This window comes from Cervus elaphus, chromosome 9 (genome assembly GCF_910594005.1).
Source record: "Cervus elaphus chromosome 9, mCerEla1.1, whole genome shotgun sequence".
NCBI classification, from domain to species: domain Eukaryota; kingdom Metazoa; phylum Chordata; class Mammalia; order Artiodactyla; family Cervidae; genus Cervus; species Cervus elaphus.
This window is the reverse complement of record NC_057823.1, coordinates 66,935,021-66,961,897: the sequence shown is the minus strand read 5'-3', so window position 1 is coordinate 66,961,897 and position 26,877 is coordinate 66,935,021. Positions and strand designations below refer to the sequence as shown.

The 26,877-nt window shown below is 47.2% G+C and overlaps 1 protein-coding gene and 1 pseudogene across 4 annotated transcripts in view; one reads left to right on the top strand and one right to left on the bottom strand.

Moving 5' to 3' along the window:
- LARP1 (La ribonucleoprotein 1, translational regulator) overlaps nt 1-26,877 on the bottom strand; it is an 85,300-nt gene that overhangs the window by 26,589 nt on the left and 31,834 nt on the right. The window contains exon 1 of one of the 4 annotated variants that reach the window (XM_043913374.1): nt 1,275-1,406. The exons of the other annotated variants lie outside the window; for them this stretch is intronic. The gene's annotated coding sequence lies outside the window, so the exon portion shown is untranslated. Of the gene's footprint in view, nt 1-1,274; nt 1,407-26,877 lie in introns of those variants that run through there. 4 annotated transcript variants of the gene reach the window in all.
- LOC122699153 lies at nt 13,590-14,073 on the top strand (annotated as a pseudogene).

Below are 26,877 nucleotides of genomic sequence, written 5' to 3'. Positions count from 1 at the left end.
CTGTGTTAGCTGCCTGGTTACTTATCTATTCTCAACCCCACCCCACCCCCCTTGACAGCAGGTACCAGGCTGCTTTCATAGCAGTGATTCTGGCATCTAGCTCAGGACCTGGCAATACAGCTGAGCTTTGCTGTTCCAAGTGCTAGTTTCTGAGTCAATGGCCTCAATCCTCAGCCTTTAGCTGGAGCCTTCCCCCAGGCAGAGAAACAAGTGTCACAGGCACTGCTGGGTCCCAGCGGAACCTAGTCTAGACTCATCAATTGTATAATCTTGGAGACACTCCCTACCACCCACCCTCCCTGGGCCTCTCTCACCTTCCTTAGCTGAACACAGGATATTCCTATCTAGAGGGAGAGGGAAGAGAAGGTAAGATCGCAATCAATGAGACTTCTCATCAGAGCAGAAGAGATGCTAGCACCAAGCTGTGGTCATAATAATGTTAACAGTGAGCACTTATGAGATGCCATGCACTGTTCTAACACTGAGTTAGTCCCTCTAACTGGTCTCATTTTACAAATGAGGAAACGAAGGAACACGGTGGAAAGGTTACTTTACCAAGATCACAGCCTGCAAGCAATAGAACAGGACTTGAAGTCAAGCAATCTGACTCTAAATCCTGTGCTTTCAACCACTAGCAGGAGGGTCCAATTTAACTCCTTATTGTGGTCAATAGGGTAGGCCCTCAAATCGCCCTACACACTGGAGAAAACCAAGGCCCACTACAGGGAAATCTAAGGTCATGGAGCAAGGCAAGCGACATTCCTAGGATTGAACACTGGCAACTTGACAACCCCCTTCTTCCCCACCCAGAGAGAAGCAAGGGAAACTGCCCCCAAACACATTTATCTGGCACCCTCACAGTCCTGTGAGAGAAGAGACATTGCCTCTAGGCCCTCCCCCCAGTTCCCCCATTCCTACCTCTGCCCCAATTTGGGTGGGGGGCAGGGACAGGCGTCCAGCTGACATGGATTCTGCCCCCACCACTGCCTGAGCTGGAGCCCAGGACCCTCACTGCGGAAGGCAGAGAAACCATTAAGGAAGAGTGCAATGCCAACAGGAGTCTAGATTATATCACCCACCTGTGCCCGTCCCTCCCAGGCCAGCCTGGGGGCGGAATCAAAAAAGTCTGGTGTATTCTCAGCTGTTATCCAGCCTGAGGGTGCGGTGGGGTCATAGAGGAGGAGTTTGGGGACGACCCACTTTTCATCCCACCCCCACCCGGCATGAGCTCTCATCTAAAGAGTAAAAAAAAAAGCTTTGTTAACCATCCTCACCTTGTTCACTGATTCCTACTGTTGCCACCACTTTTCAGACAGCTCTCTCTGACCAGCTTTCCCACCCTGATTTCCCCCAGACGTGCAGAGGAAACACAGGAGGGGGCTGAAGAGTGCCCTTAATGGAAAGGAATGAGAGGAGAGAGGAAACCTTCAGAAGTCCAGCTCATGAGGCTCCGCTCAAAGCAAGCTCCTGAAGAGTCTGAGCCCCTTGGGCCTGGGAGGAGGAGCGCAGGTGGCAGGCTCTGGTCACAGGACGCTGCCTGGTCCGGCCCAGCCCGTCAACTATCTTTAGCTGGCGGTGACCCTTTAGCCTGCGGTGACTCTCTCTGCCCAAGTAAGCCGCCCTGGGGTGGTCACGCCCACTACCAGTACCAGTCCCTGAAGTCCTGCCCCAAAGCTAATTAATAATCATCACAGCTGAAATATACCAGCAGTCAGTGAAGCCTCTGGCCTTCAAGTGCCAGCTCCCTGGACCCAGCCTTTCTGAAGGGCACATTTGGTTCTAGTTAGAACAGTAATCCTAATAACCACCTTTTACTAAGTGCTGACTAGGAGCCAAAAACTGCTCTAAGTTGCTTTGTGCTATTTCATGTAACTGCCTCAAAATGACATTCTGGTTACTTGGAAAATGAAACTGAGGGAAAAGACTTGCCCAGAGTCAGAGTATATATACTGTGTGACATTATTCACAGATTTCAGTGTAAATTCTTCTCAAGGCCTTTCTTAATCGCCCAACTGGCAACTCTGGATCAAGTTCTAATTCAGTCTATCATGTGGGGTCTTCAGAGCACTCATTAGCCCCTGAAATGTTTGCATTTGTATGCATCTCAACCGCACCAGACTAATCAATTACTAAGTCCATACACTATCCACACAAAATGCTCACACGCAGTGGCTCATTTACTTTTCACAATCACTCTAGGAGACAGGTAAGGTGATGATGACTCCCAGTTTATAGATGAGGAAACTGAGGCTCAGAGAGGCCACCTGCCTTAGGTAGACTAAAACCCAAGTACAGTTTGACTCCACCTTGGGCTTCACCAGCCAGCAACATGCCCTATATAGGCAATGACTGGGATTTCCACAAGGGTAGGGATCTTTCTGCATTGCTCACTGGCCCCTGGAACCCAGGACTGCAGCCTGTTCATGGCTGGCCCACAGTAAGTATTTGCTGAATGAAGAATTTTACATTGCTACGGGTGCTTCTCAAAGAACTTCCAGAGCATTCTTCTCTGGGTAAAGAGGTTAATTACCCCTTTGCATTATGTCTGAAGAGCACAGCTGTGCAGCCGGGCAGCTGCAACCCCTTTGGAGTCTAGACCTATGCCCTGCTCTCCTTCAAGTTGGAAGCAGTGTGCTTCAGCCCAAACACCAGACATCAGCTGTGGAAAACAGAACAGAGAGTGTGTGCAGCAAACAAAACAGCCCTGGAACTACCCAGAGGTCCCAGACTTCAGACATAAGCCTCCAGGCCCCGGGCCACGTCATAAATCACACGGCTGGCTGGTTGGCATGGCAAGCTGTGAAGTATGGACACCAGCTCAGAGGGCAGCACCCACTCAAGGGCAGTCGCCACGCCACACAGGAAGACAAGCTTATGTTGCCAGAGCATCTGAGTTTTCAAGAAATACAGAAAAATAAACTTGGTGTGGAACAGTAATTTCCTGCTTTCTAAATACTGTTAATGAATTCACATTAAAAAACAAAACTTTTCCAAGCTATACCCAGCCTGTGGGCTCCTGCACTGCTCTCCTAAGCCCTGAGGGGCAGGCCCATCATCCAGCAGCCAGGCCCTGGATTTCAGAGCCAATCCCCAGGCAGGCTGCAATGCTCTGCTGCCCCACTGACACCATCATCCTCATGCAGGAGGCTGCTGACATCAAAGCTCCTTTTTCCTCATGCCTGTGGTCACCTACCACCTAAGGTAACACAAACTCATTTTAACTGTCCTAAGTCTAAGGCATTCTCTGCTGCAAGAGGCTTCTGAATCTCCAAGAAACTACTCTGAATTATCCCTGTTACTGGGGAGAGAGTCTGGAAGGGACTTGAGAACTCACACCACTGTTCGGACAGGAAAACTGAGGCCCAGAAGGGACCGGGCTGTGCCCAGCGCCCAGTAACTTGTGAAGCTGGCACTGAACAAGTTTCTGCCTTGTCATTCAGGGTTTTTCCCACAGCTCAGGAAGCCACTCAGCAACACAACTACACTAATTCACAGCCTGGGGGTTGGGGGGGGTGGGGCGGCGGCAGGGCCTCAGGGACCCAAGCATTCCAGGTACTGCTCCCCACACCCACTGATGACGCCTGTAACAGAGACCCAGAAGTCCCCGTTTTCAAGAACAGCTTCTCACATGGAATTGGACTACATGACAGAAAAGGAGGGGTGCTCTGGCTGAAGTGGATCTGGGAGTGTAGGGCCCCACTGTCACCAGCTACCTGACTTCTCCAGGGAAGGCTCTCGGCCCCTCTGGAAGATGTGCGGCAGGCGGGCCCCAGAGGGCCTGACCAGCCATCTCTCCAGTGAGGCAGGCTGGGAATCCTCACTGACCCTGTTTCCTGCTCTCTGAAAAGCTCAGATCCTAACAGCTCCAGCCCTGCAGGTTGGGGACACTTGGCAACGGGAAAACTTCAGCAGAAATAGTAGAGACTTGCCAATAATTCCCCTAACCCAATTTAGCCAGACTGGCCTTGCTCCCCACTAAAGCAGGTGATCTGTCTCTGCTGCTGAGTCTGGGCCAGCCTTGGAGGCCTCTTCATACATAAGAAACTCCAACTGGGACACTGTGGATAAGGAGGCAGGCTGCCCTTCCAGCAGAATCCACATCCTGGCTTACTGGTGACCTAGTCCACTCCCTCCCCTCTTCAGCAAACATAGAGGTGACGTGACCCCTACATTACCTGTCTACCCCACCAAGTAGGCCCCTGGGCTAAGAGGCAGGACAGAGCAGCTATCCCGGACTTGGGAGTCCACCTAAGAATGCTCTAACCACCAGCTGCCATCAAAATAAGGAACTCATAAAGCCAGGGGAGATGGTCTTATCTGACCAATTTCTCATGCAGCTTGTAACTCGATAGGCATTAACAGGGCCAAAGAGGAATGAAAGCCAAGCAAGCAGGTTCATCAGGAAGCAGAAAAGCACCTTGCATGGAAGATCCTAGAGTAAGACTTAACCTCTCACTTTCTGAAACTATGAAAGGGGTTCATGGTGCCTGCCAGCTCACAGGATTGTTTAACAGCTTAAATTAAGGGCAGAAAACAGAAAACTACCATAAATGCATCTTTAAATGCACTTTTTAAATTATTAAAAATAATTATTTAAAAAAATCTGAGTCAATTACTGAATCTGGTGCTTTAATAAAAAAATTTTTTAAAGATTATAATTTGCCAGATTTAGCAAATTTCAGGTAAATAATGGTAAAGTTTTATATTAATTATGTCCCATGCAATATTTGGGACACCTTATACTAAAAAACTTATTTGCTGTTTATCTGAAAATCAAATTTAACTAGAGATTGTGTATTTTTAATAGCTAAATCTGGCCACAGTAGGAAAGAACCACTGCCCATGTTCCGCGACAGTGAGTGAAGTGTTCAGGGCATGGGGCTAGTGATCAGAAGACTGATACCAGTCCTGGCACCAGCACTACAGCCCTTGTTCTTGGGGCCTGGAAGAATTCCCCTCTAGGTGGCTTCAGTTTCTCTACTAAAGTCTATGCTTGGGGTGTGAAGATCCAGTCATCTGCACTAACATCCTTTAATTCTATCCTCATACTCACTGATCACCCTAACCACAACCTTATATGAAGCCAGTTTCCCAAGGGTACAATCTACCTCTGACACCACTGCTACAAATGACTTGGGCCCTAAGATTTCAGGGTGCAAAAAAATTATCACCTGAGGAGCTTGTCAAAATACAGAATCCTGGGTCCCACCCTCCAGAGATTCTTGCTCTGGAACAGTGGAACCAGGAATCTGCTTAGTAATTCTAAGGTAGGTTTTCTCTGGACATACCTGAAGTTATAGAAATGAGTTTCACCTGCTAATTCTGACAGGGCTTACTCAGAACCACAACACTGCATTTAGTATTTTAAAAAAATGTTTATGAAGCATAGTTGATTTACAATACTGTGTTAAAGTTTCACGTGTACAGCAAAGTGATTCAGTCATATATATATTTTTTCAGATTTTCCATTATAGATTATTACAAGATATCAAACATAATTCCCTATGCTATACAATACAGTAATCCTTATTTGCTTACCTATTTTATATATGCTAAGTCACTTCAGTCATGTCTCTTTGTGACCCCATGGACTGTAGCCCACCAGGCTTCTCAGTCCATGGGATTCTCCACGCAAGAATACTGTGGTGGGTTTGCTATTGCCTTCTCCAGGGGATCTTCCTGACCCAGGACCCAGGGATCAAACCTGGATCCCCTGCATTGCAGGCAGATTCTTAACTGCCATCTGAGCCACCTTGGGAATCACATTTTATGGACAGCAGTGTGTTAATCTTGTACTCCTACTTTCTCTCTCTCCTTCCTCCAAGTTTGCTTTCGGTATCTGTGAGGTTGTTTCTGTTTTGCAAGTAAATTCATCTGTATTTATTTAGATTCTACAAAAGTGATATAATACTAGTCTCTTTCTGTCTTACTTTAGCATGATAATCTCTAGGTCCATCTATGCTGCTGCAAAAGGCAGTATTTCATTTTTTAAGGTTGATTAATCTTTCATTGTATATAGGCACCATCTTTATCCATTCATCTGTCTACAGACACTTCAGGTTGCTTCCATGTCTTGGCTATTATAAATAGTGCTGCTATGAACATGGTGGGGGGGGGGGGGTTATGTGTATCTTTTCGAATTATAGTTTTGTCCAGCTATGTGCCCTAGAGTGTGATAATTGTATTATAGGGTAGCTCTATTTTTAGTTTTTTAAGAACCTTCATATTGTTTTCCTGTGGTGGCAGTACCAGTTTACATTCCCACCAACAGTGTAGGAGGGTTTCCCTTTCCTCCATACCCTCTCCAGCATTTATTATTCGTAGACTTTTTGAAGATGGCCATTCTAATCGGTGTGACGTGATACCTCACTGTAGTTTTGATTTGCATTTCTCTAATAATTAGTGATGCTGAGCAGCTCTTCATGTGCCAATTGACCATCTGTGTGTCTTCTCTAACGAATGCCTACTCAGGTCTTGTGCCCACTTTTTTGACTGGGTTGTTTCTTTTTTGGTATTAAACTGTATGAGCTATCTGAATATTTTGGAAATTAACCCCTTGCAAGTTGCACTGTTTGCAAATATTTTCTCCCATTCCACAGGTTGTCTTGTTTATGATTCCCTCTTGTGCAAAAGCTCTTAAGATTAGGCCCCATTTGTTTATTTTTGCTTTCGAGGCCTGGGAGATTTTTTAGTATTAGTATTTTAGAACTGACTGGGCTTCCCTGGTGGCTCAGTTGGTAAAGAATCTGCCTGCAATGCAGGAGACCCAGGTTCGATCCCTGGGTCGGAAAGACCCCCTGGAGAAGGAAATGGCAACCTATTCTAGTATTCTTGCCTGGAAAATCCCATGGACAGAGAAACTTGGCAGGACATAGTCCATGGGGTCACAAAGAGTCAAATACGACTGAGTAAACCACACCACTTTAGAATCAGGGTGTGCTTCTTAAGGAACGGTAGTGGGTACATGGGTTCTTGTTCAATGTTTTTCTTTTTGTATTGTATTAAATATTGAATAATGTCTTGAAAAGAAAAATACGGGGACTTCCCTGGTGGTTCAGTGGCTAAGACTCTCTGCTTCCAATGCAGGGGGCCCGGGTTCATACCCTGGTCAGGGAACAAGATCCCATGTGCTGTAACTAAGTCTCTGTAACTAAGACCTCATGCAGTCAAATAAATAAATAAATAAATAAAAAAAAAAAAAAAAAAAAAGAAAAGAAAAGAAAAATACATTGCAGAACTATTCTGGTGGAAATGAAACTGAAGTCTCCTTCTTCCCACTTGACCTCCCACCCTTCTGGAGTCCCTGGGCAGAAGGCTGTATACAAACCCCTCACCCTCATGACTGTGGAAACAGGAATCCTGAGCTAGCAGGACTGTAACACCACTTCCATAAGCTAAGAACACCTGAGAATGTGGGGGACCTGGGTTAAATGCAGATTCCTGACTTCCCCCAAGCTCCAAAAAGCAGTTTGCAGAGAGAGGCAAAGCATGGGCATCTGCATTTTTAACAAGTTTCCTGTGCAATGCTGATGCCAATTAGTATTTGAGAACTGAGCCGTCAATGAGTGAGACTGAAGGGAACTCTGGTCTCCAAGTGCCAATCCAGGGTCTCACACGTATGGACTAGAAGTGCAGACAGGAATTAACCAGCTCAGACGAGCAGGAGGGAGCGAGTTTTAATTATACCACAGAGAGTAGTCAGAGGAGGGCTGCACCAAGGAGCTCATCCACTCTTCACCACCATTCAACTTCTAGCATCAGGGACCAAGACCTGGCAGGCCAAGAAGCCACAAGTGAGCCAAGTGTCTTGACAGACGTGAGTTCACAAAAGTCAGTCTGGGCTGAGCTCAAGGGTCAGTTTCACAATGAGCCCCCCACCTGTGGCTGTGCTACAAGGAGAATGAAGGCTCTGAAGGGACCTGTCTGCCTCTTTCTTACAGCTCCCACTCTCCCTCTAAACCTTGCTGTTCGCTCACCCAGTGCCCTGAGGTTTGGATCCATTACATAATAATGGCTACCACCTACTAAGCATTTACCTCAGGCCTCCTGCTGTAGGCCTTCTGTGCATTTTCTAATCCTCCCAAGGGTGAAGCTATTCCAGTTTTATTGGAGGCTAGGTGGCCAGCCCAAGGTCACACAGTGAAAAGGGAGCTGACACCAAGGATCTGAAACTGAAAGCCCAGGCTTCCCTAGGTCTCTCAGTACTGCCAGAGACGGATACTTGGTTGAGATCCCAAAGGGCTCCAGCTCAAGCAGACCCTACAAGGGACTGAAGCCATCAGCACCAGAATCCACTTCTCTGAAACTATTAGCTCACCTGCCAGGCAAGGATAATGCCATTTAGCACCGGGGCCAAGGGCAAAGCACAGCCAGGAATCAGAGCACTCTTCATTGCAAAGGCAACGCTCTAGGGCGGCCTGTAACCCAAAGGCCTGGGCTCTGGCTACACCAAGCCCAGAAGAATTTTGCCTCCTCCAGCAGATGAGAAAGGGGAGGATGGAGGAAACTGCAAAGATCCCACAGGACAAAAGACAGACTACAGAGAGAAAGGGAAGTAGAAAAGCAGAGGTTTTATGTAGGTGCTGCTTCAGGGCACAGGGGAGAGTTTAAGAGAGCATAAGCTACCCATTCAGGTAAATTACCCTTTCTGTTTCCTTGGTGACTCATCGGTTCATAAGGTCTCCCTCATCCATCACTGCATCGAAGTCTCACAGTATCAGTTTGAGGTAGGAAGGGTGGACATGCTTCTCCCCAGATGACACAATAAGACAGAACTGAGACTCGGTGAGCTTCCTGGTTTGTTCCAAGAACATCAACTTGTTTTTAAAGATATCAGCCCTGGGCTCCTGCCACTCTATCATGAAATGTGACCACTGACATGAGGGGTTTTGTGTGCCAGGCACTAGAGAAATAACAGTAAACAAGACAGTCCCTATCCTCTGAGGGCTCAGTTTATACAAAGCCTTAATCTGAACTCTACCTGCAACTGGTTGATCTCAACTGCTTGGGATGCTGTACTGAGGAACCTCAGTCAACAGACTCAGGAAAAACCTGTGATCCATTAGCAATGTCTGTTGTGAGCAGGAGAAGGGACAGCAGTCACAAACGTATTTATAATTCCAGTTTGGTAACCACTGAAAAATGCTCTTCATCTCAACAACCATTCAGCCCATACCACGTATTGTGGATACACAAGTGGGTAAGACTGCCAAGGATCCAGCCCAAGAAACCGATGACCGACGTGAGAGCTGACATGGGTGGTGATGGATTCAATGCACTTTCCCTCCAGGGACCACTCCGTCCTCATCCCAGGTAAGACCTGCAACCCTTAGATCTGACCTCTTTCAGAGATTAAGGCAAGGCCCAGGAAAAAAAAACTGCAGAAACACAAGTGAGAATTACAGAATGGATATCTCTGGGGAAAGCTCACTGGGCTGGCTCCATCCCCAAGGTCAGCCCAGATCCCCTCCTCCATTTCACCAGCAGCAGCGGGGCAGTGCAATGGTTAAGAATGACCCTGGGCTCCACAGTTCCAGCTCTGCCACTCCCATCTCAGTGACTCTGGATTTCTGTAAATGGGAACAGTTTCTAACCTACTGGGATTCTGAGGATTAAATGAGCTGCTATTTTTTAAGTACTTGGGGAAGCATGTAAGTCTTCGTTTTGTGTTAGTTATTATTTGGAAGTTTAGGTGTCTCTGGTAAGACTACTGACAAATTTTTCTACTCCATCTCACTCACTGGTGAGCCTATTAGGTACTTAACCCTGGATGTTTCTTAGTGCTCCTCATCCCTCCAAGAACCACGTTTCAAGCTCTGTCTTGAAGAGTAAGGCAGGGCTGTGGGGGCCTGGGGGCTGTTTCTAGGAAATTGAAAGCATTCTAAGCAATACCTCCTCCACTTGGGCAGGTTTTCCCTGGCCTTCTCAGGGCTCAGGGTGTATCAACAGCTGGCCCAGTGTAGGGAAGAAAGCTGAAGGCTTGTGTCTGGAGGACTGAGTCACAGAATCTGCACTAGGTCACCATCAGGTGCGTGCCTCCAGGTCAAGTCCTCTTCTAACCTCCTACAGCACCAAGCACTTGCAGGGCCTCACATGTCTCTATCCTTGAAGAAACAGGGCAGAAGACAACAGAACTAGCACAGGCATCCTGATTCCTTTGGAGCCACCCAGGAGACACTGGTTAACAGATGACCTCAGCTTTCTGCAAAATAAGAAGTGATCAGATGGCTTCCAAAGCCAAACTGCACTCTGACCTTCCTCAAGTTTAGGATCTCCAAAGAGCTGCCACCTCAGAGAGGCAAAGGCAGTGATGAAACAAGTCAGGGACTGGGACAGGGAAGACCTGGAATGGCAGAGAACATCCCAGAGCAACTGGAAGCCCAGCTGCAGCCAACGGGGAACTTCAGCATCCTCTCCACTCTCAACCAGGAGTCCAGCATTTCCAGACTGCCCTCACACTCCTTTCTCCTGCTCAGCAGACAAACTGCTAAGCCCAGGGCAACTCGATAAAGTCAAGTATCCTTCCACAAATGGTTATGGAGCTGTAATACTATCAAGCCCTTAAGTATGACTGTCACTGTGCTAAATGTCTCCCTTGCAATATCTTACTTAATAATAGACTGATGCTTATCTTTTTTCACTCTCCTGGACTTTTTCCTTATTTGTTGTGCTTTAAAGGGGTGGGAGGACTAGCTCTGCCAGTTTTTAATTCTGACCCTGGGCAATTCCCTTCATCTCCATGACCCTATAGAAAAGGAATTTCTCCATAAAAGGGGGCCAATTACCACCCACCTCAAGGGCACTGTGAGATAAGAATAAAGAAGTGTTTCGTAAAGTTTTAAGGTCTAACCAAAGGCAGTACCAACTGTTCCAACCAAGGACTTGATGAATAAGACTACACCCCAGGAGTAATCAAGGATGGTGGCTTAGAATCCTCAGCTCTGGCAGTCCACCTTGGACAGTGTCCCACCTCAGCTCCTCAGAGCTCCCAGAGGAGTACAAACCTGCCAACTTCTGGTACCTGAAGCAGACCCCTCCCAGCCTTTGGAGGCCTGGCTCAGGTCTGCTGGGTGCTATAGTAATGGGATAGGAAGACTGGATATCCTGAATCCACCTAGCCTTCAAAACCCCAATCATCAGAAATCTGACCACCTTTATCTGAAACCCAACCCACGGGCTGCTGCTCATCCCAGTCCTCCTATAAAAAGGCAAGGGGGTGCACAGAAGCAGGCTAGTGATATGCCTAGAATGCAGCCCCATTTTACAGGCTGAAAATCTGAGGCAAAGATTTGGGTGTGGAGGAAGAAGGGAAAAAAAAATAAAACCAGGCTCCTACAAACCTCAGACCTGCTAAGAAATGAGGTTCTTGCCACAAAAGTGGTCTCGTGTGAAACCGGCCCTGCACTAGGGCAACAGCACTGTTCTACAGACTAATCAATTATTTAGAGATTTCTAAGTCCTGACCTCACCCAGGCCAATCCATGCATGTTCCCTTCTGCACTCACTCTGGCCCTGCTGGTTTTTGTCCCATTGCTGGTCAGCCTCCACTGGGGATGTGCTGTGGGCTTTGGGGGCATCCCAGGACAAGCCCAAGTGGAGGGCTCTGCCCACCTCTTACTGGTTTCCTTTGTGCTTTGGCTAGTTGCAAACCCAAGCAAGTAAGCTGTTGGAAGTCAGCTGAGTGTGGTGGAAAGAGCACTCAACTGGGCATTAGAGTGTTGGGTTTTAAACACCGCATCCTGTGTAACAGCCTTGGTCACCCAACAGCGTCCCCTGTGTGGGCCTGCTTCCCTCAGCAAAGAGTGGCGTGCGTGCGCTCACACACAGGGTGCAGATCAACTCTAGGGGCCTGCAGGGGCAGTGGAAGAGCAGGGGCTCCCGCAGAGAACCAGAGCATGTGCACCTGCACTGGCAGGAATGAAGCGCTGGCCAGCTCCTTAACCTTCCTCACCAGGAAGACGGGACCCTCCTTACCAAGGTGGCTTTGAGGGTCCTAAGTGCCTTTGAAAGCCTCTGTTTCTAAGTCGGGGGGAAATTTTGGCTCACAGAATATTATAGCCCTATTTTTTAAAAAGGTGTGTGCATGTATAATATATACAAAACATACATGTGTGTGACTCAAAAAGAAAAAATCTAGAAATATGCTGTCAAATACAGTAGTCACTAGCCACATGTAGACACTGAACACATGTAATGTAGCCAGTCCGAACTGAGAAGTAAGCACTTTAAGTATAAAAGATATACCAGATTTCAAAGACAGTATAAAGAATAATTTTTATACTGATTACATGCTGAAACGAAAATATTGTGAGTATCTTGGCTGGGTTATGTGAAGTTGGTTTCACCTTTCTTTTTAAAAATATGGTTACTAGAAAGTTTTTAATTATATATATGGCTTGCACCGTATTTCTATTAGGCAGCAATTGATCTAAAAAGGTATAGCTTAGTAGTATTTATGGCGGTTGGTGGAACAGATTATGAAGGGATTTATTTTCGCTGAAACACATTTGGACATCTTCCTACAATGAACTGGTGCTGCTTGAATAAGCTGAAAAGATTTCCCCTTCAAAAGAAGTTAAAAGACCCAACACATAATAGTATTTCCCATCCCTTTTGATAACCCAGAGCCTGAGAGCTTCCCAGTGCCAGCAGAGTGGTCCCCACCCCTCCCACTGGCTGGGAGGCCATGCCCGAGAAACCACAAGGTCAGCAGGGCTCTTTCCAGCAGGCTGCACGTGGCCTGACAGAGCTGAAGAGGAACATTTCTTCCCCTCTGAGGAAAGAGGGGCCAGGGCTCCCCAGCAGAATCAGAAGTTTCAGGGCCTGGCTCATACCCACTGAGGGTGGCCAGGATGGGCAAAGCTGGGACCTCCAGGCTGGGCCACCAGGGCCCGCAGAGATTCCTGCTGTCTGAAGATCTGTGTGGGTCCTCTCTCTCCCAGAAAGTTTTTTTCAGGTGAAGTATGTATACTTCTGTGGTCCAGGAGAATGCAAACCCAGATGGTAAGTAAGGCAGAAGTCTGGATTCAGTCTGCCACTGGGCTGGAATCCCAGCTACTAACAAACTATACAACCTTGAGCAAATTACTGAACCTCTGAACCGTGGCTTTCTGGTCTGTAAAACAGGATCAGCACTGTAGGAAGATCCCACAGGGATATGAATATTAACCAAGATAATGAAGAAGATGTGTGTGACGTCTTAGAATTTTGTTCATCACGAGAGAAGTGGAAGCTCTGGACAATCTGGCCTGGTTCCCTGGGGCATGTGCCTTCGACAAGGCAAGCTACCCCTGAGGTAGGTTTGAGGACCCCCGGCTAAGCCCAAAGGCAAGATAAAGGCACACCAGCAAAGGATGGGCTATGCATTCATGAGCACGGGATCCAATCCCTCCATACAAATTGTGAGAGTCGAATGTCCAGCAGGGAGAAATGTGAGAGCCAGGCTGAAATCAGAACAGGGATCTCCAGACTTTCAGCTCTGGCAGTTCGCTCGACCCCACCCTGAAGTTCTTACCTGAAATAAAAAAGCCACTATAGCTTCGACAAGTCAGTAACAGAAAACTGTGACACAGACAGTCCACATCGGGCTCATGCCTGAGCCCATGCTGTTCCCCCTCCCCCTCGAGGACGGGGCCTGGGACAGGGCAGGGAAGTTGGACAACACTCACACTCCCCCTGGCTCTGGGGCCAAGAGACTGTTGGACAGTACGAGAAAAGAGGAAGAAGTAAGAAATAGCAATCAGCTCTTTGGTCTCGGCGGCAGAAGCAAGGTGACGAAGGCAACGTCAACGTTTGGAAAGCGTGGGAATAAGACCCACACGCTGTGCCGCCGCTGTGGCTCTAAGGCCTACCACCTTCAGAAGTCGACCTGTGGCAAGTGTGGCTACCCTGCCAAGAGAAAGAGAAAGTATACCTGGAGTGCTAAAGCTAAAAGACGAAATACCACCGGGACTGGTCAGATGAGGCACCTAAAAATCGTATACCGCAGATTCAGGCATGGATTCCGTGAAGGAACAACACCTAAACCCAAGTGAGCGGCTGTTGCAGCATCCAGTTCATCCTAAGGATTTCAACGATTAGTCGCGTAATAAATGTTCCGGCTTTTAAAAATAAAACAAAAAAGAAATAGCAATCAGAAAACTTCCTCTTAAAGTGACCTAGTCTGGAGGAGGCAAGGACAGGACATTAAGTTAGTCAAATGGCCCAAGGCACTATGCCATCATCTCTTCCTTTCCATCTCTTTTCTGGATGACTGCGGCAGTTTCTCCAGGGGTTTCCCTGCTTCTAGCCTGGACTTTCTGCCCCACCGCAATCCACTCTCCACAGAACAGAGCAATAAGCTCCTGCCATCTTCTTCCTTGCTTTTGGAACAGCATTCAAACTTCCTAAGCTGGCCTCCAAAAGCCTCTCAGGTCAGTTCCTTGGAGAACTCTAAACTCATCCCCACCTAGCACCTGCTATTCCTCAACAGCAGGCTCCTTATCAATCCCATCTTGGCCCACCCTTAGAGGTATTCACTGACACCTTGATTGAAGCTACCCTCGCCCACACAACCCCAAATCCTTCTCTCTTAGTTACGTTTCTTTCACAGCACTCACCACTATCAGAAACTGGCAAGTGGTACTAGAGATGGCAGCAAACTAACATTCCTCCTGTTGAAAAGCAGGACCCATGTCCCCTCCCCTTCCTTCTCAGAGGGATCTGTGACTTCTACCAACACAGGATGACAAAAACGATACTGTACCAGTGCTCGGGCCCAGCACCTTAGAACACTGACCACATCTAGTTCCTGTCTCTTGGAACACTCTCTCTGAGAGCCCCAAGCCACTATGTATGGATACTAAGTCCTACTACTTGGAAATCACAGTGGTGGGAAGGACACCTGAAGACACTCCAGTTCTAGATGAACCCAGCCTTCCAATCACCCTGGCAAGGTTCCAAACATGTTGAGTGAAGTTCTGGTGGGCCCTGTGGACCAGGATCTGCCACCTCTATCACTGTCATGTAGAAAAGAAGAATTGCCTGGGCTAGCCAAGTTCAACTCCTACCCCATGAAATCAGTGAATAAAAAGGCTGTTTCTGATATAACTAGTAGCCCCCCTATTCCTCCCCAGTGAAGATAGCTGCGTGCCCTGCCATGCCATCCACTACATGGTGAGGTGTGGCTCCAGGATCTTGCTGCAGACATGAAAGCTCCCTCCATCCATTAAACCACCAACTACTGTTGCTGACTCCAGGCTCTTTCTTAGGTCTTGAAGCTGGGCAACAGAGGCCCTGCAGGCCTGTGAGGTACAATCCAACCACCATCAAAGAAGCAGTGTGACAGGTTAGTTAATCTTCAGTGGAGACCTCTTCTTAGAAAACACCAAAATCACAACCAAATGCTTAACAACCATCAACAACAACACAAAAAACCTGCTGCTGCTACTGCTGCTAAGTCACTTCAGTCGTGTCTGACTCTGTGCGACCCCACAGACAGCAGCCCACCAGGCTCCCCATTCCCTGGCAATGTCCGGGCAAGAACACTGGAGTGGGTTGCCATTTCCTTCTCCAATCCGTGAAAGTGAAAAGTGAAAGTGAAGTCACTCAGTAGTATCCGACTTTTAGTGACCCCATGGACCGCAGCCTACTCCATCTGTGGAGTAGGCTCCTCCATCCACAGGATTTTCCAGGCAACAGTACTGGAGTGGGGTGCCATAGCCTTCTCCCAAAAAACCTGCTAGAACCTACCAAAACAAGATACTCTACATCCAAAGACAAAGAAGCCACAAGGAGATGGCAGGAAGGGTGCAACTGAGATAAAATCAAATCCCATACCTGCCGGGTGGGTGACCCACAGACTGGCTAACTATTATACCACAGAAGTTCTGTCACAACAGTGAAAGTTCTGAGCCCCATGTCAAGTTTCACAGCCTGAGAGTCCAGCAATGACAGAAGGAGCCCACAGAGAATCCGGCTTTAAAGGCCAGCAGGGTTTGATCTCAGAAATTCCAAAAGGCTGGGGGAGACAGAATCTCCACTCTTGGAGGAAGCACACAAGGTCACACGCACACCAGGATCCAGGGCTGTTTTTTGTTTTATTTCGGTGTACTGGGTCTCAGTTGCAGCACGCAGGATCTTCGATTTTCCTTGCGGCATGTGGAATCTTTAGTTACAGCATGCAAACTCTCAGTTGCAGCATGTGGGATCTAGTTTCCTGACCAGGGATTGAACCTGGGTCCCCTAAAATGGGAGTGCAGAGTCTTAGTCACTGGACCACCAGGGAAGTCTCTCCAGGGCTGTTTTTTTAAGCTACCAAGCTTTGGGGTGATTTGTTAGGCATTAACAGATAACCAGAACTACCCTGCTGGCTTATGGTGTCACTTCACTAGCATGTAAACTATGAGTGAAGGCCTCTTCTGTCTTATTTCCATCAATATTTACAAAGTCTAGCACTTAAGTTACTGAAACAAATGTGTTAAATGAGTGGTTTTCACTTTGGTGGCAGCCAAACTAGTTCTTTCCAGACAAACAAAGGTTAGGCTCAAGTCCCAGCGCTTCTCTAGATAAGCATGAACACTCTGAATACTCAAGAGACTCTCTTGAGGGGTCTTTCCTGGAGGTCTAGGGGTTAGGTCTCTGTGCTTTCACTGAAGAAGGCACGGGTTCAATCCCTGGTCGGGGAACTAAGATCCTGCATGCCAAGTGGCCAAAACCTCCCTCCCCTCAAAACAGCTCTAAATAAAATAGTTTCAGGCTACAGTGTCAATTTGGGCTCAAATAAACCTCTTTAAAATGTTTTTAGAGACCATCTCTTTCCCTATCCACCCCTCTAGCCCATGCACCTTGGCAGGCCCCCCTCACCTCCCCAAATTAAAGCGGGAACAGCGTTCAGGCCTCCCTTCCCAGGTGTCCTTTCAGGGACTCCCTCTCCCCTTTCAGGGACCAGAGGTGCCCCAATGCTGAGGAACAAGGTGCAACTGAAGCCCAAGCTCATATTCTGAGGAAAGCCTGGAGGCCCCCAGGGCGGGCCACGAATTAAAACAGGGTATTTGAAACCCTCTGTGGCAAATGAGAGGCATATGATGCTTATCTGATCTGCCAGGGCATAATTCCAGAGTAAAGGTTATGGATAGGCATATGACAGTGAAGTGTCACTGTATGTGAGGAAGACGTATACGACCTCAGAGGAAAAACTCACCAAACATCTATGGGAGGAAATCACAGTCTCATGTGATTCTCAAAAAAAAAAAAAAAAAATCACACCTGCTTACCATAAAATATCTGCTAATTGTGTCACACATGCATGCTGCTGCTGCTGCTAAGTCACTTCAGTCGTGTCCGACTCTGTACGACCCCATAGCCGGCAGCCCACCAGGCTCCCCCGTCCCTGGGATTCTCCAGGCAAGAACACTGGAGTGGGTTGCCATTTCCTTCTCCAGTGCATGAAAGTGAAAAGTGAAAGTGAAGTCGCTCAGTTGTGTCCGACTCTTCTTGACCCCATAGACTGCAGCCTACCAGGCTCCTCTGCCCATGGGATTCTCCAGGCAAGAGTACTGGAGTGGAGTGCCATTGCCTTCTCCGTCACACATGCATACATACACACTAAATAAAAAAAGACAATCTCTGGAGCCGGGCTGGTTTACTGTCTCACTGAACTAGTTGATACTTGCTCTGTGGCCTCCACCAGACCTAGGCTCTCAGTCTCAGGGCCAGAAGGGGAGTCTTAGCAACTGCCCATCTAACCAGGTTCAGGACGTCAGGATCTTCTCAACAACATTCCTGCCAAGGATGGGCCACCACTGTGTGCACAGTGATGGGGCACTCACCTTGGCCCAGAACTCCCCAAGAGCCTAGGGCAGAATGAATGCCTAAGCAGAAGAATCCCACAGCCTTGGGCAAGATCTTAGGGATGACACGTTAAAGCTGGTCCAATCATGTGGGGGAAAGCAATCCCCATCAGATAAAATCTTTCTCAAACCAGAGACCTAACCTCCAGTTTGATACACAGAACTTAATCCTGTGGGAAAGGACCTTGAAAAGTCTTTTGGCTTGACCGCTTTCATTTACAGAAAAGGGAAAGGAAGTCCAAAGAGGTTCAGACGCCCAAGGTGTCTCAGCACATGAGTCAAACCTCTGGGACTAGAAAGCTGGTCCCCAATTCTGCCCTATCCTACAGGGCTCACACCCACCGCTGCCGCAGAGAAGCTTCTTTTCAGTGTCGGCTGCCCCAGAGTGAATTCAGTGCTCCCGTGAGCTTTAGTTCCACTGCCCGAAGAGCAGGATCATAAATAGGCAGGCCCAAGGCCTCTAGCCAGCATCCTCCCCATTCTGCTTGAGACAGTAACATCTGCTTAGCTGCTCTCATACCCAAAGGGTATCTGAGCTAGAAGGGGCCTTGGAGAATGTTACCAAGGATGCTACACCCATTTCACAGATGCTGGAAAGGGAGTGAAGTCTCACCGGGGCCTGACATAACCGTGTTTCCTTGGCAAGCCCACTCTTCAGCATTCAGAAAGCTTTCCCTTACTGCCCTGGTGCCTCAGGCCAAAATGCCCAGAGTGTCCTGTCTCCCCCATCATATCCACTCTCCCTCAGAAAGGTGGATAAGGAGACCTCCTCCAGGACTGCAATCCCTATCTGTGAACTCTTCCCCACCCTCTCCTAATTCTCCAATAAGGATATGCCTCAGCTTGTGGGTTGGACAGACTGCTGTCCCCTTTCCTTTGTATGATAAAATATACAGAGTCTGAGCCCACAGGCCTCACACAGGTGTCCTAGACTAAAGGAAGCTAGATCCTGCCGCTGGATGTGTGCGTCATAAAGGAACAGAGGTTCAGTGTGGCCAGGTCTTCTCATTTTTTTCCATAACAGTTTTATTGATATAATTCACATTCCATGCTATTGACTCATTTAAAGTAGACAATTCATTTTTTTTATGTATTCATAATTTACATTTTAAAAGAGAAACCAAAAAATCTCTAGGTTTCCAGATACATTTTCTTGATTTTAAAACACACACAGATGCTTAAATTGTTTTTAAATGGAAGGGTAATCAAACTGTGTCAGGAGGCTGAACTGGATTTGAGGTGGTAAGCAGAGTGAATAACCATTTATAACTTATACCTTTCAAGACAAAAGTCCCATCATGGCTTTTGTGTCTTGTTTACCCCTGAATTCTGGAGCCCACAAGTGCTCAAAAATTTTCAGAATGAATCAATCTAGAAAAGTACTTTGCCAATTTACAGCTGCAGAACCCTACAGCAAACTGCCATCCAAACTCTTTAAGTACTATCACCATGACAAGGAACCCAGGACCTACAGCGGCAGCTGAATCCATTGAGGGCACTGCTAAAAGTTACAACTTGACCAGAGTCAAAACCTACTGACCCTCCACCTCCCACCTGCCATCAGAGCTTGACCTGTAGGGCCACTTGAAGCAGGTCTGTTCAAATGCTGTACTTTAGAACAACCGCACTGCCACCCACCCCAAGCTTTGATGGTCTGGGAAAAATTATCCTAGTTTCTCAACCATCCCCTCTTCACAGTAAGGGGCATGCGTCAGAGTGAGCAGCCGCCTCCGTGTGTTCCTAATTTCCTGTCTCGCTCCCACTCCCCAGAAGTAGCATGCAGCCTCCCATACCCAAAGGGGCTCTCACCATGGCCAAACTCCACCCCCTACACTCCACTGCGGACAAAACCCAGACTAGGTTATTCCATCCACATAACTGGCCTGTCTTCCTCATATCATTGTAAAGATATATAAAGAACAGGAAAAGCAAGGAGACCTCCACTCCTTCAAACAAATCCAAAGCTGCAAAAAGATACTAAAGATGGAGCGGGAGGGTTTCACTGCAAAGCACCTGAGCTGTCCTCTCACCAACGTTCTACCACGAGGGCACTCCCAAGTGCACAATGTGGGCTTCTCACGGCAGGATTATAGCCCCCAGTGACTCCTTAAAGTCCCCTCCACTATGAAGTTGTGTACCAGCCCAGGGCAGGTAAGAAGAGTTGGCTCTAAGAGATATGGGCTGCCTTCCTGTGTATCCCCAGGACCAAACAGCAGAGAAAAGAGGGAGAGAGGACCCAGAAAGACAGAAGACTTAGCACTTGACCTCTGTTAGCAAATTGAAGACCTGGGTCAAATTCAAGACCTCAAAAGAGGAACCGTCAACACTCTTTTTTACTGTCAACACTCTTAGAGTGGTCTGCTGCTGCTGCTGCTGCTAAGTCGCTTCAGTCGTGTCCGACTCTGTGCGACCCCATAGATGGCAGCCCACCAGACTCCCCGCCCCTGGGATTTTCCAGGCAAGAACACTGGAGTGGTTGCCATTGCCTTCTCTGCCTAGAGCAGTCATCACTTGTTATTTGCCAGGCTTCAGCTGAGCACCCGCCTTCACCTAGTGCACATTCACTGTGATCCTAGGACGCAGGTACTCCAGTTATAACTCCCTTTACTGAAGCCACAAGTTACCAATCTATCTGAGGGCACTCACTCAGTACAGGATTGGGCTTAACTCAAACTGGATAACTACAAAGTCAACGCTCTACTTCTTCCTCCAGAGGAGTGAAAACAAAACCGGAGTAGGAGCAAAGAGACATGGGTTCAAATCTCGGCCGTACTCTGAACTGACTGTGACCTTGAGCAACTCTATTTCCTTTCTGGGCCCAAAGTACCTAACCTGTAAACGAATGGTTTAGTTAGATTCAAGGGCCTTTGGGGTCTCTTCCAGCTGTAAATACTCCTTCTCCTCTGAAAGGGAGATAAGGACATCTAAGCCCCTTTGTGCAGAGCACTAGGGACAGAGTTGATAATGACCACAGGTCAGGGTAAGCCTGGCTCTCAAAAGCCCAGTGTTCTCAGAAACTCAGACTGCCTATCGGCAGATGCAAACCCACTGTTAGCTCAGGTGTAAAAATGGTTCGAATTCAGCTGAAAGGAGGTGCCTCTGATGGGAAGAAAATTTTGTGCCCGTAGCTATGGGTGGCAAAGCCCACCACGCCAAGCGGCAGAGAGGCTCGTGGCAGACAGTCTAGGTGCGGACCGAGAAGCCCCGCTACATGAGTATCTTCCCAGGTGGAGGTGGGGACTCCTGTAGGAAGCCTGTCCCCCGCCCCTACTTCCAGGGCCTCTGCCTCCTCTTCCCGCCTAAACAGCTGCAGGAGTGCAAGCAAGATGGAGCTCTTGGCTCAAGTGTGGACACAGCCTAGGCCAGTCACCAGCAATTGCATTCCAACTAAGCTGGCCTTCTAAAAGGTCAGAGAAATCCCATACACTGGAGTTGCTCCCTACCCTTGAAGGATGACAACCGATAACTGTCCTACACCTACACTTCAGGAATGTCTCAGAAGTTTGCTCCCTTTTAATCTGGGAACCTTGCCCCAAAGGATCAGACAGGAAACCCCAAATCACCTATTCTTAACCTAAGAGGTTCTCCCACATGGCCAAAGCAAACTTTCAAAAACAAAAATCTGACCCTCACTTAAAATCTTCTAAAGCTCTCCACTGCCTTCCAGTTAAAATCATAATTTATTACACAGCCACAGGGAACTACTCAGTTCCCTGGATCTCTTGGCCTTTCCTCAACGAAGAATGAGTCCTCTTTTCAGGTCTTTTCTCAGATAACTCTTACCTGTCCTTCCCATTTCAGTTTAGCCACTGCTTCCTCCAGAAAAGTTACTCTGACCTAGACTGAACTGGGTGCCCCCAGCTGCACTCCCAAAGAATCCCACAGCCTTCTTACACAGCATCTTCCACACTGCATCGAAGGTGTGTGTGCTCTCTGTCAACACAACTTTTTATTATTCACTGTGGTATCCTCTGCGCCAGACTCAAAATATGCTGCTAAAAGTATGAGATTCATCCATTCATTCACTAATTAAATCTTCAATGAGCTGCCTACTCTGTGACAGGCATATTTAGGTGCTGGAAATAAAGCAGTGATCAAATAAATACCAAAGACCCCTATCCAACAGTGATAAAAACTAAAAAGAAAACTGAAGCAGGGTAAGAGGGATGAGATAGAGCATAAGGTGCATGCAGTCTGCCAGTTAATACAGGGTGGTGGGGACAGGCCTCTCCATGCCCGGGAACGGAACAGGAACCGGAAGAAAGTGAGGGCATGGTCCACATGGCTATCTGGGGGAATAGCACTGAAGAATACAAGGCCTGAAGCACCACATGCTCCAGGAAGAGTCATGTCGTAGGAGGGCAGAGTGGGTAAAGAGTCAAGAGCTCAGGGTCAGGGCAAGGGGAAGTCTGGGGAGTCAGCTTAAGAAGACACTCTAAGGACTCTGAATTCTACTCCACTCTAGAAGCCGTGACAGGACTTAAAGCAGGAGTGACAAGACACCAGTTAGAGGCTCCTGCAACCTTCCAGGTGAGAAGCAATGGTATATGGACCAGGCTGGCAGGCGAGGAGGTGGTAAAAACTTTCACCTTTGGTCACAGTTGACCTGTTCTGGTCTCCTCTCCACATACACTAGCTCACTGAAACTCCTGATAACCCCTAAGTAAGTAATAGTGATATCGCAATTACCCTCTGTAATCTGCTCAGCAGGCATCCTTTTTAGCCCCACTTCAGTTACCTGTTTACCTTTGGTCACAGTTTTTAGAAGCCAAAACGATGTCCTGGTAAATTAGATATAAGGTGACAGAGAAACAGGGGGCAAGAATGACCCCAAGGTTTTTAGTCTGAGCAATGAGAAAGACAGTTGCTTATTAACCTCTCCTGAGGCTCACTTTCCTCATCTGTGAAACGGGGTTAAAAAAGTGTGCCTGCTGAGAAGATTATGGAGGATAACTGCGATATCACTATTACTTATCTTGGGGTTATCAAGAGTTTCAGTAAGCTAGTGTATGTCGCAGGGAGACCAAAACCATACAGAGTTCAGGTGGACCATGTGTCTGAGATGGCTCCTGGCGACTACGGGGCTGAATTCAGTTCCTCCAAAACGCCTGGAATTTCCTTTTAAAGCAAGGAAAAGAAAAGGCTATCTGGAGCAGCTGGAATGTATGTCCAGAGGGGAAGGTGGTTACCACATCAAATGTGGAGGGTTATACCAAGTTCTCTGAACACCAGGCCTCAGATGGAGGCTCCATCTGGGTTTACCAGTAACACCTCAAACTGAGGTGGATGAAGCTCCTGATTGTACGTCAGATTTATGTGGACAGTTTTACAAAGTTCATCATAAAAGCCCACATTCCTTACCTTTCACACCTAAGGCTTTGTCAGTCCAAAGGTACAGCCAGAGGAAAAGAGCCCATCAAGACTGTCCCTCTGATTCTGAGAAAATCCCTCATGGAGACACCCTGGGCTAACTCCAAATTATCAATCCTCACTTAGCAAAGGCAAGGATAACCCCTCAGAATGGGTAATTACCACAAACTATTGACACATATACAGTCAATCCCCAAACAACGCAGGGGTTAGGGCACCAACCTCTAGCTCAGTGAAAAATCCACTTATAGGTTCATAGGCTGTGCCGGGTACCTGCTGCTGCTCTTATCTGCAGTTCTGCGTGAGCATGGACTCAGTCAACAGCAGAGAGTGTAGGACTATTTACTGAAAAAAATCTACATAAGTGGATCCATGCAGCGTGAACCCGTATTGTTTAAGGGTCAATTGAACTTGGCTTTGGAATGCATCTTCCGGAATCTAAACCACTTACATCTGTGTGGGACATTTCAAGTCATGAACTGAGCTACCCCATAATGAGGTATCAATTTGATCCTCAGAACAACCTAAGCATAGGGGTGAGTCCCATTCTGTGAACAAGAAAAACAGCATGTTCTGATTTAAATCCCATCACCTATCCCTTTGCTCCTTCACCTACCCCTTTGCTCCTTCACTGTTTCCTGTCCTTTTATTAGCCAGGTATTAAAATTTATTTTCTTTTATGAACCTCTAGCAAGTAAGGCTGTCCTCTCCCGGCCACTCCCTTAGATCACTCCGGACCAGCCAGGGAGGTTTGGGAGCCCTCTGGAGGCCCCAACACCCTAATTACCCGCTTTCAGATTGTCTTGGATTTTGCAAACAGGGGCAGTCCCAACTGCCAAGCTCTCCATGTTAAAGAGGTTTTTGTGGTTTCAGGTCCACTGCTCCACCTCCTCTCCTTCCCTCTGGGAGGGAAAGAGTGCTGAGTAACAGCTCTAAAATGCTTACTCTAACCTAGGTCCCACTGCAGAGGGGCAGCGGATCAGCCAAGAGATTCCACCCCCCAGGGAGGTTCAGAGTTCAGGACTGCAGAGACCATCCCCTACCTTCTCAGGGCCCCAAACCACCTCCAAAGCATCTCTCCCTCCCCAGCAGGCATTATCTCCCAGTGAGTGTAAAACTCAAACACTCTGCCCAGAACAAGGGACAGGTTCCTGGGGAAGGCCTCCTTCCCTTCTTCCCTTCAGAGGGTGCCCCGACTGTGTGCTTTCTTTACAAGAGAAGAAAGTGGTCTGAACTATAGGAAAAGAGCTTTAAGCCCTGATTTATAAAGGCTAACGTAACAGTTCTTCACCAAAAGGTATACAGTATAACCAGCTATGGAGTTTAAAACAAATAAAAACAACCATAATGCCATTATTACGCTTGACAAACAATTCCTTAATATAATCTAAACTTCCGAAAATTTCTTCTTATATAACCTGTTTGTTTGAATCAGGATTCAAACAAGATCCACACAAGGCATTTGACTGATGTCTCAATTCTTCATCCGTAACAGTTCCCTCTTTTAAAAATGCTTATTTACTTTTTAATTGAAGCTGATGTACAATAATATTATACAGAAGTTGTAGGTGAATAATACAGTGAGTCATCATTTTTAAAAGTTATACTCCATTTATGGCTTCCCTGGTGGCTCAGTGGTAAAGAACCCACTTCCCAGTGCAGGAGATGTGGGTTTGGTCCCTGGTTCAGGAAAATCCCCTGGAGAAGAAAATTGCAACCCACTCCGGTATTCTTGCCTGGGAAACCCTATGGCCAGAAGGAGTCTCGTGGGCTACAGTCCATGGGGTCGCAAGGAGTCATACACTACTTAGCGACTAAACAACTCCATTATGGTTATTATAAAATATTGGCTATACCCTGTGTTTGTACAACACATCCTTGTAGCTTATTTTGTACATAATAGTTTGTATCTCTTAACCTAGTACCTCTTAATCCCCTATCTCAACGTTGCCCTTCCCTCCTCCCCTCTCCTCACTGCTAACCACTAGTTTGTTCTCTGTGAGTCCATTTCTTTTCGTTACATTCACTAGTTTTGTTTATTTATCGCTGTGCTATGCCCCCGTGGCTGCAAGTGGGCTTTCTCTAGTTCCGGCGAGCAGTGGCTACTCCCTAGTTGCCCTGCACAGGCGTCTCTGGTTGCAGAGCCCCAGGCTCTATGGTGCGCAGGCTTCAGTAGTTGCAGCACATGGGCTCAGCTGCTCCATGGTATGTGGACTCTTCCTGGACCAGTGATTGAACCTGTGTCCCCTGCATTGGCAGACGGGAGTCTTATCCACTGCGCCACCAGGGAAGTCCTGGCTGTATTTTTTTAACACCCCTTATTTACTAACAAAATTATCTGTCCTGTAGTTTCTCACTTTGGAAAACTGAATAACGGCTACCTCATGGTCCATCAGCGTACTCCTCTATGCTCACAGATCTGTGATTCTGTTAGATGTGGGTTCAATTTTTATTTGGCAGACACAATTTTCACAGACAGCACTGTGTACTTTCTACTATCACATTCACTGTAAGGCACCTAATGCCTGGCTGCTCTGATATACACCTCCAAGCAACTGGCTCAGGTTCCTAAAGCCAGAAAAGTGTCTCCAGCCTTCACAGAACTTGGGTTCAAAACTGAAATTCTTAACCACAACGGCCTATAAACGGATATAAACACACACATAAAAACAACGGATATAAACACACGCATAAAAAAGCTCTGCTTTGTAAAAATTGTGAATCACTGCTATACACCTGAAAATTACATAAATATTATAAACCAAGTATATCTCAATTAAAAACAAATCAAAAAGTTCTACTTTGTTTCTTTTGTGGGGAAGGGGTTTATCAGAGAAAAAGTGCTCTTGATACTAAAAATACTAAAGACATTTAGATCTATTCCAATTCCCTTATTTTACAGATGACGAAACACAGGCTCAGAGAGAGTATGGGGGTTGCTAATGCCCACATAGTTGGACACAAGCAGAATTACAAGCGAAATGAACACCCCTAATAGTGGTGATGATTTATTACAGCTAGCACTTATTAGATGCTCTGTACTTGACATTAAGCTAAACATCACACTAAATATTTATGAATCAGTTACTATTACTATTCCCATTTTGAGGATGAAGGAACAATGGCTTAGAGAGGCTGAGTTATTTACCCAAGACTGCACAGGAAGTTAGGAGCAAAGTTGGGACTCAAAATTACAGACTGTTTAATCCCACCCAGTCCACTTCTAGTGGTGGGGAAGGAAGGAGCCAGGGTCTAAAGTAGCTCTGACACCATGAGGTCTTCATGCAGGGAAGACTGACGGACACCCTAGACCCCCATCAATGCCCCCCGAGTACACCAGTTGTGGGACTGGCGGGTGAAGGAAGATGGGCAAGGGCCCAGACGCAGGAAGGAAATGGAGACTGGGAGTGGAGGTTTATTTGGGGCCAGTTCAGTGTGGCACAAGATTCCTGGGGTTGCCATGGGTTAGCTGGGATTATAATCCTTTTTTATTTCATGCCACCAGTCAGCTGTACTTCAAAGGGACACAGGAAAAAAAAAAATGATACCCAGATTATAAATATGCAAGTCTCAGACCCTGACCTCTCCTTTAAAGAGAAAAGAAAAAAAAGATCACAGCAATGGTTCATTTTCTTACCACACAAAGTTAGAAGTGTAACACAATCCATCCACTTATTCC